The sequence below is a fragment of the Dasypus novemcinctus genome, chromosome 1 (genome assembly GCF_030445035.2).
Source record: "Dasypus novemcinctus isolate mDasNov1 chromosome 1, mDasNov1.1.hap2, whole genome shotgun sequence".
Classification (NCBI taxonomy): domain Eukaryota; kingdom Metazoa; phylum Chordata; class Mammalia; order Cingulata; family Dasypodidae; genus Dasypus; species Dasypus novemcinctus.
This window is the reverse complement of record NC_080673.1, coordinates 5195148-5203754: the sequence shown is the minus strand read 5'-3', so window position 1 is coordinate 5203754 and position 8607 is coordinate 5195148. Positions and strand designations below refer to the sequence as shown.

Genomic DNA, 8607 nt, shown 5'->3' with positions numbered 1-8607 from the left:
AAGACCCGATCACGTACAAGTTATTAGAGCTTAGCGATCTCCATTATTTTTTTTCTTGATGTTCATTTTTAGACTTTAAAAACATTCCTGTTGTTCACCCGCCCAGGCCCATGTACAGTAACAGGATAGTTACACAACGAGCAAACTCCCCACAGCCAGCCAGAGAGGCAGCTCCGGGAAGTGCTGGGACCAGCCCCAGGGACACGGATGTGGCTCAGGCAGCTGGGTTCCTGTCTACCATATGGGAGGTCCAGGGTTCCATGCCAGTGCCTCCCAGTGAAGGTGAGCTGGCCCGCATGGCGCAGCAAGGTGACGCAACAAAAGAGACACAGAGGAGAGACAATAAGAGACGTAGCAGACCAGGCAGCTGAGGTGGTACAAGAGTCTGATCGCCTCTCTCCTAGCCTGGAGGGTCCCAGGTTGATTCCTGGTGCCGCCAAAAGAGAAGACCAGCAGACACAGAACGCACAGCGAATTAATAAATCAATCTTTAGAAAATTAAATAGATAAATAAAATCAATCTCAGCTGCCACTTCCTCTCAAATAAAATCCAGAGTAACTGTCCATATCCTTGACTCTTGGCCACTAAGGGTCAGAATATGCCCCAGATTTGGAGTCCGGGAGACCACGCTCTGCTCTCGGTCTAGGGGACTGCAAAAACGAGCGCGGCGCTGTCCTGGGAAGCCGGCCCCTGGCCTTGGAGGGCCCCTGGGATTCTGGCCGCGGCCCCAGCAAGCGGCGGGGACGGTGTGAAACAGGGGGTCAGGGGCCCTTTCAGATGCGCGACGCCGAGAAAGTCGGCCGCACAGAGCCTCAGGTTCCCATCTGAGCAGGGGAGGAGCGACACGTGTTCATAGAGCTGGGGTGATTCGTCGTTTATGGAACGCCTTCCTGGCAGCGGGCCAGGGGCTGTCGCCGTGGTGACCGCGGGCAGTGGGGCATCATCTCGGTGCTTAAGGCCGCGCTGGTGACGCTGAGGAACGAAGAGAAGATAACAACTGCGATCAATGCGGCAGGACAGGAGAAACCAAGAAGCCGCGGCCCCCGTGCCACGCAGAGCCCCCACCCCTCTTCCGAACCCCGAGTCCTCAGCTCCGGGCTGCCCGGGGCTCCTGCTCACGGGCTCGGGCGCCGCGGGACCCCTCGCACGCCCCCGGTCCCTGCCCTCTTCTCCTCTTCTCTGGACCCACCGGCAGCCTCCCGTCCTGGTGAGCGCCACTCTCGCCAGCTCCACGTGCTGTCCACGCCGCTGAGCACGGCCGAGGGAGGCGGCCACGTCGCTGGGCCCGCTCTAAAGCCGCGCTCGGCTCCTGCCTCCTGTCCCTGGGCTCGTCGCCCCGCGTTTGATGAAGCCTCCTCCCAGCCTCACGGGGACTCCGAAGAGTCACCCCCAGGTGTCCCCTGCCCACGTCCACCCCGCTGGCCTACGCGCCCTCCTGCCGGGCGCTGGGGCGAGCCGCCCTCCCCCGAGGCCCGCGCCCCACTCTCAGGCTAACCCCCTCCGGCGTGGGGGATCACGCCAGCTGTTGGCCCCGCTCCCCTGGCATCACCAGCTCTTCCCTTTCTCCCGGGCCATTCCCACCAGCGCACAAACGCTTCCCATCTTAGAAGAAAACCTCTCCACTCCACGTTCCCCTCCCAGTCTCACTCGCTCCTACTTACAGCAAAACTCACAAGAGTTTTCTCTGGAACCTGTCTCCAAATCCAAGCTGTCATCCAATCCTGCACTGGTTCTACCTTCAAAATGCACCCACCTCGTCACCAGGTCTCGCCGCTGCCGCCTCCGCTGCCAGCGCCCACGGTAAGGCCCTGCGGGCTTGCCTGGTTACTTCACCAGCCTCCTCACTGCTTTCCCTGCCTCCATGCTTGCCCGTTTCAGCCACTCGCGAGGCTGCTCAGAGCCTTCCAGTGGCTTCCCATGTGCATTTTTAAAAATATTTATTTTATTTATTTCTCCCCACCCCCTTTGGTGTTTGCACTTGCTGTGTCTGTTTGTCTTCCTTATTTCTTTCTAGGAGGCACCAAGAGCTGAACCTGGGACTTCCGACATTGGAGGGAGGTGCCTAATCCCTTGAGCCACCTCCACTTTCTGCTTCGTTGGGTCTTTCATTGTTTTCTCTCCCCACGTCTCTTGTTGCATCAGCTCGTCGCGCCTCCCATCGTGTCAGCTCACTGTCCTCTTTAGGAGGCACCAGGAACCTCTGCTCCCTGCTTTGTTGTGTCTCTCATTATGTTCCCTCTTCTTGTGTCTCCTACTGTGTCAGACTGCTACCCATTGTGCCAGCTCGCTGTCTTCTTTAGGGCACCGGGAACCCAAAAGTGAACTCCCATGTGGTAGGCGGGAGCCCAGTTGCCTGAGCCACATCTGCTTCCCACCCCCATGTACAGTTAGAGTAAGTTTTCTGTAAGTAAAAAGGCTTACTGGAGCCTCGCAGCCCCCCCAGCCCTCCCACCGACGCCACCTGCTCTCTGCTAACACCTGTCCCCCCCATCCCCGTCATTCACAGAGCTTCAGCTCCAGGGCCTCCTGGCTGTGAGGCTCTTTCCCAGTGCCCGTCTCTCTCCCTCCCCTCCTTCAGGTCCTTGCTCAGATGCCACCTTATCAGGACGCCCTTCCCTGACCAGCCTGTTTTACGCAGCTTCCTTGCACACACTTCCAAAGCCTTTTCTCTGCTTGAGTTTTCTCCACAGCGTTTATCACCATAATGTGTATTTTTCTTTTTTACTTCACTGTCTCCGTCCTCCACTAGAATGCAACCTCTGTGAGAACGGGAGTTTTCCATTTGTTTTTGCGCTACCCTCTCTCCAGCAGGAGATGCAGCAATTGCCCCATGAATGGCAGAGATTATTATTATTACTATTAATAATAGATGTTCCCAGGGAACTGAACTGGAACAAACGGCTTTATCGCTAACTAACCCTCTTGACAGCAGGACAATGCGCTGACACACAGGAGAAGGCATCCAGTCACCTGTGAACCATCTTTTCTGGGATGCACTAGCTGAACTCCAGAGTGGACTCCCCACCTCCTGGGACCCTTTCTCTCCTACAGTTCCTTTCCCTAGAATCTGGGCTGGCCCCGAGACTCGCTTATAACCAGCAGAAGGCAACGCTAAGTGACTCCGCCTGCCTTCCGAGGGCAGAGAGAAGAGCCTTCTGCCCTGCTCTGTTGGACAGCTTGCTTTGGGGAGGCCACTGCTGTGGGAGGCGTCTCTGTGCTCCAGGAGACCTGGCTCGCCGTGGAGAGAGGCTGTGGGGAGACCCAGTGCCTCCAGCGGGCCCGTCGTCCAGCCCAGGCTCCAGACTTGTGAGGAAGAAGCCTCCTTGGACGTCCAGCCCGGTCAAGCTCGAGGCACTCCTGACTCAGCCAGCATCTGATTACTGGGGAGGTGCCAAGAAGCATCACCCAGCCAAACCCGGGAGAGAGAAAAATGAACTCTTGTTTTAAGTCACCAAGTTTTGGGGTGGGTGTTAGAGTAGTAGACAGGCAGAACATAGGACAAACTCAGTAGTAGCAGCGCCTCTGAGTGAGTGAACTCTCTTGGCTTTTATACAGGGTATTTATCTGGGGTAGAAGCTTACAGTTACCAGGCATAAAGCGCAAGTACTTCCTCACCAAAGTCTGTAGCCGCGTGTTGGAGCAAGATGGTGCCGACGTCTGTTGGGGCTCAGGCTCCCTCTTCCCATTAAGGCTCCGTGGTCCCAGCTTCTTCCAATCTCAGCTGGAGGCTGGGAGAAGTCTCATCTCTCTCCCGGGGCTCATTTCTCTCCAGGCTCAGCTGCTCCGCCCCCTCTACAAGGCCAGCTGTAAACTGGCAGGTGAACCGCTCCTCTCTCTTCCTGGGGCCTCTGCCGTGTCTAGTGGCGCCTTCTCTCCTTCCTCACGAGTGTTTACTGAATCCAGTCCAACCTAATACGCCCAGAGGAACAGACCAGCTCACAATCATAATCAGTATTTCTTTTTGGAACTCATCACTAATATCAAACTGCCACAGTACATATAGTGGGGTTGCATGTGTGGAGGCAACGCAATCAACATAGCTGTGCCCTGCTTAAAAAACTCCGATGTGAGAAAAATTGTTTAAAATAAATAAGAAATAAATTAAGGCCTTATAAAAGCATTATCTTATCACAAGTGCAGTCCAAGGCACAGTGAGCATTCATTTAAAGAGCAATAACTTCTTATCAGAAACTTAAAAGCAGAAAAACAGAAAGGAAAGTGCTAGAAAAAACTACCATTAAAGATAATTAGGTGCCAAGGTAAAGCATCCAAGAATTTATAGTGTAAGCAAATGAGAAAATTATGCAATGACAAAAATTAGATTCACACACAACCTTTCAGGAACAAACACAGATATTAGACATTGCTAAGTATACTTGTAATTCAAAAGTTAAATCCCAGGAGTGGATGTGGTTTAAGTAGTCGGGCATCCACCTACCAAATGGGCTCGGTTCCTGGTGCCCCCTGAAGCAGACAAGCAAGACAGTGAGCTGAAGTGACCACTGACACAATGAGACGATGCAATGAGATGACGCAACGTGGAGAAACAAGGAGAAATACAACGAAAGGGAGCGGATGTGGCTCAAGTGATTGGGCACCTCCCTCCCACATGGAGGTCCCAGTTCCATTCCCAGTGCTTTCTAAAAGATGATGAGCAGACACAAAGAGAACACAATGAACAGACAGAGAGCAGACAGCGAGCGTGAACAATGAGGGGGTGGGGGAGAAATTAATTAATTAATTATTTTTAAAAAGTTAAATCTCAGAACCATAGTAATCTAGGTCATTTCAACCCCCAACCTGCTTTAGCACCCATTAACTAGCCTAGGATATAAACAAGGAAAACAACATTGAGATGAATTTCCTAGCCCAATTCACCGGACACTTGCCAAGCTACCCGTTTATCTAACACCTCTGAAAGGAAATCTTTACTGCTTATCCTAGATTTGTAAACCAATTTGGGATTCTCTCAACCAAGCATCAAAATACTATAGGGGGGGATTGGGAAGCAGTTGTGGATCAACTGATAGAGCGTCCACCTACCACATGGGAGGTCCAGGGTTCAAACCCAGGGCCTCCTGGCCAGTGTGGTGAGCTGGCCCACGTGCAGTGCTGCCACACGCAAGGAGTGCCGTCATGCAGGGGTGTCCTCCGCATCGGGGAGACCCACGCGCAAGGAGTGTGCCCCACAAGGGGAGCCACCGCTCATGAATAGAGCACAGCCCGCCCAGGAGTGGCGCTGCACACACGGAGAGCTGACGCAGCAAGATGACGCAACAAAAAAGAGACGCGGTTTTCCGGTGCTGCATGACAAGAATGCAAGCAGACACAGAAGAACACACGGCAAATGGACACAGAGAGCAGACAACGGGGGAGAGGAAAGGAGAGAGAAATAAATCTATTAAAAAAACCGTTATGGGGGAGCAGGTGTAGCTCAGTGGTTGAACACCTGTTTCTCATGTATGAGGTCCTGGTTCAATCTCTGGTACGTCCTAAAAATAAAAATAAAAACAAATTAAATAAATGCTATGGACGAATTGTAGTGAGTGAATTGGAGAAAAACTAATAGCATTCAGTTCTGATTTAGAAAAATGACCCGTCACCCCACACAGAAGCCTTGTTTGAGGAGAGCAGTGAGAGGCACCCTGGCTGGGTGGAGTTTTGATGCGCATGCCTTGGGAAACAAATCAGATGGCCTAAGGATCCTGATAAGAAAACGTTCTGCCAGGTTGGCTTGCCCTGCGGCTGAGGAAGGATAAGGAAAAGGATGCTTTGATGTTTTTATTTTAAGCTTTTGCTCAATAATTCAACAAGAAGATCCTCAACATGTCAAGAGTAGAATAAAGTTACAAGCTGCTTGGATATTATTGAAAATTTAGAAAATATTTACCCTTTCTGTTATTTGCCATTTCGCCACAATCAAAGAGCGTGTGTGTGTTGAATGTGCTTCTTCTAACTGAGAAGAAAAAAGAGGGAAATCTGTGAGAAGTGGGATTTTCTTCCTTTTTAGACTGTTGCTTACATTCCCTTTATTTTAAAAAATGATGTCTTCTGGTCACTGTCTCTAGGGGAAAATGGTTGTTTCTGACACAGAATTCTTCTGCTTTAGAAGTGCTGGCCATGCTTAGTTTTGAGAACTAAAATGTAAAATAACTGAGATAGGAGGACTGGTCCAGAAGAAAGAAAACTACGCAGGAGCTGAGCCAGCCCCCTGCCAGCTCCACGCTGCGTCCACAGGAAGGCTGTCCATGGCCCCGCGAGGCTGCGGGGGGCCAGGGAAGGGCTCATGAATGCTCTGAGGACTTCCAGAAGTGTCAGACGCTTGAACAGGGAGCATTTCAGAAATAAGACAACGACAATAAGAGAGCCACTGGAGGACAAATGACTGAACTGAGGCCACAGAAAAGACGGAGCTTAAATGCCCACAGAGAAGAACTGGAAAGAAAAATGTAGCCAGAGAAAATGAGGGAAACGGTGCATGGCAATGGAAAGCTTTACAGCAGCTCCACCGTCAGCACTGCCTCCAAAATGAGAAAAATGAAACAGAGCCCATTCTAAGCAAAAATCAACCAACAGACCGGAGAAGAACAGTATTTCAATTCTTCAATCTCATTTTGTTTTTGATGACTATTTTTAGTATAAGATGCAGGAAACTATCTTCTTAGAACAAAGATTGACTTTGTTTCTTCCTTCCTGCCCCCTCACTGTTTGCCTTTGCTGTGTCTGTTTGCCAGATGCTGCTCTTCTCTTTCTGGGAGGCACAGGGACCCCAACCCAGGGACCTCCTACGTGGTGGGAGGTGCTAATGTCCTGAGCCACCTCCACACCTGCTTTGCTTTCTTTCTCATTGTGTTTCCTCACTGTCGTGTCGACTCACTGCATCACCTTGTTGTGTCACCTTACTGTCATGTACAACTTCTCAGGAAGCAGCAGGAACTGAACCCAGACCTCCGTGAGGCAGGCAGGAACTCAGTTGCCCGAGCCACATCCGCTTCCCAGAAAACTCCTTATAAAAATCTTTCTGATGGCTTCCCTCCCAACACCGGTGATGGAAGGGAAGCCACTACCTACATCGCCATCATCAGTCTCAGAAAGCACTTTGGGGGATTTCTGAAAATTGCACAGCTGTGGTCAAACTGCTGGTTTTCCAGCTGGGATGGGGCGGCATACGTGTGCATGTGTGTGCACACACGTGTGGGAGGGGAGGGGCTGGTTGGTATGACATCCCTGGCCCCCAAGCACGGCGTGGGACTCCCCAGGAGGCAGGAGAGCCTCCTGCCTGGTCGTGTGCCGTGCTCCTGGAAGAGGCAGGTGTACTCCGGGGAGTGGCAGGACTGCCAGAGGTCCGTGTGTGCAGAGAGCTGGCCTCCAAGAGCAAAATGAGCTCCTAGAGGGAGGCAAGTCGAGACGGGGTAAAAGCAAAGACTTCCGGGCTGTGAGCCATGAGGAGAAAGGAGATTTGACCTTAAAGAGCACTGATGTTGGGAGGCGGATGCAGCTCATGATTAGGTTTCCGTCTACCGTACGGTGGACCCTGTTCAATCGCTGGGGCCTCCTGGTAAAGGGAGAGCGCAGTGAGCCAGTGCCCGCAGCCAGGCGAGCCACGCCGCGAGGCGATGACGCAGCAGAGAGATGCAGGGGAGAGATGCAGGGGAGAGGCAGGCGAGACGCAGCAGAAACCAGGAGCTGAGGTGGCACAGGTGGCGGGGAACCTCCCTCACAGCAGAGGTCCCCAGGATCCAATCCCGGTGAATCCTAGAGGGGAAAACAAGAAGAAGAGACCAAAAAAATAAAGAATACACTGATTCCTGCAATTTGCCTTTTATATGCATAAATGCACTAAAATAAGATAGAGGGATACGTAGATAGGCAGGTATGTGATAAAGCGTAAATGGTAAAATAGTAAGGACAGAACCTATGGTAAGTACATGGGGTTTACTATAAAACTCTTTCAACTGTTCTGTATGTTTGAAATTGCTCATAATAAAATTTCGCAATAAAACCGGACAAGATGAGCATGATTTTAACTGGAATCAGCATGTGTTCTCTCCCAGGGAGCTCTGCTTCAGTAGCAGCTCTTTCGAAAATGTACCAGTTTCCCATTTACTCATTTCCTCGGGGCAAATTCTCAAGGTCCCTCTGAATATATTCTACCCACCACAGAGAAGAAAAAACCAGTAGAATTAACCAGCATGACGTCTCACAAGAGAGTCGTTCACAGTAAAACCTCTTTTCCCACCTCGCGCTGCTGCACTCTCATGCCCACCCCGGGAAGCGCCTCCTTTCCTTTCGGAATGGAAGACGATTTAACCGCTGCGTTCGAAGCTGCTTTCGCCCAGCACGGACTTTTGCACGTGGTAGGCGTTGGGAATTTTTGCTGAAGTGTTTGATTTTGTGTTTCCTAGAAGTCTCTGTCCTATCCAGGCTGAACGCTGACCCATCATCCAGAGAGACGTGGACGGTGGACAGCCGCAGTGTTTGTACCCAAGACATAGGAGGCCCCATGCGGGAAATGAGGTGTTAGGTTTTAGCACCGGTGGTAATACCAAGTGCAGTCAAATTCAGGATGCCACATCCAAGAGTCCGCTTCCACTGTCCTCCTGTGG

General features: G+C 51.5%; 1 long non-coding RNA gene across 16 annotated transcripts in view; it reads right to left on the bottom strand.

The window, feature by feature from the left end:
• Positions 1–470: 470 nt before the first annotated feature.
• LOC111761428 (uncharacterized) overlaps positions 471–8607 on the bottom strand; it is a 40674-nt gene continuing 32537 nt past the window's right edge. For 10 of the 16 annotated variants that reach the window (XR_011648344.1, XR_011648352.1, XR_011648343.1 and 7 more), the window contains 3 exons: positions 5892–7756; positions 3617–5493; positions 471–973 (listed from right to left, as the gene is read on the bottom strand). This is a non-coding gene — a long non-coding RNA (uncharacterized lncRNA). Of the gene's footprint in view, positions 974–3616; positions 5494–5891; positions 8602–8607 lie in introns of all 16 variants that reach the window. The other 6 variants (XR_011648362.1, XR_011648364.1, XR_011648345.1 and 3 more) reach the window with 6 other exon arrangements.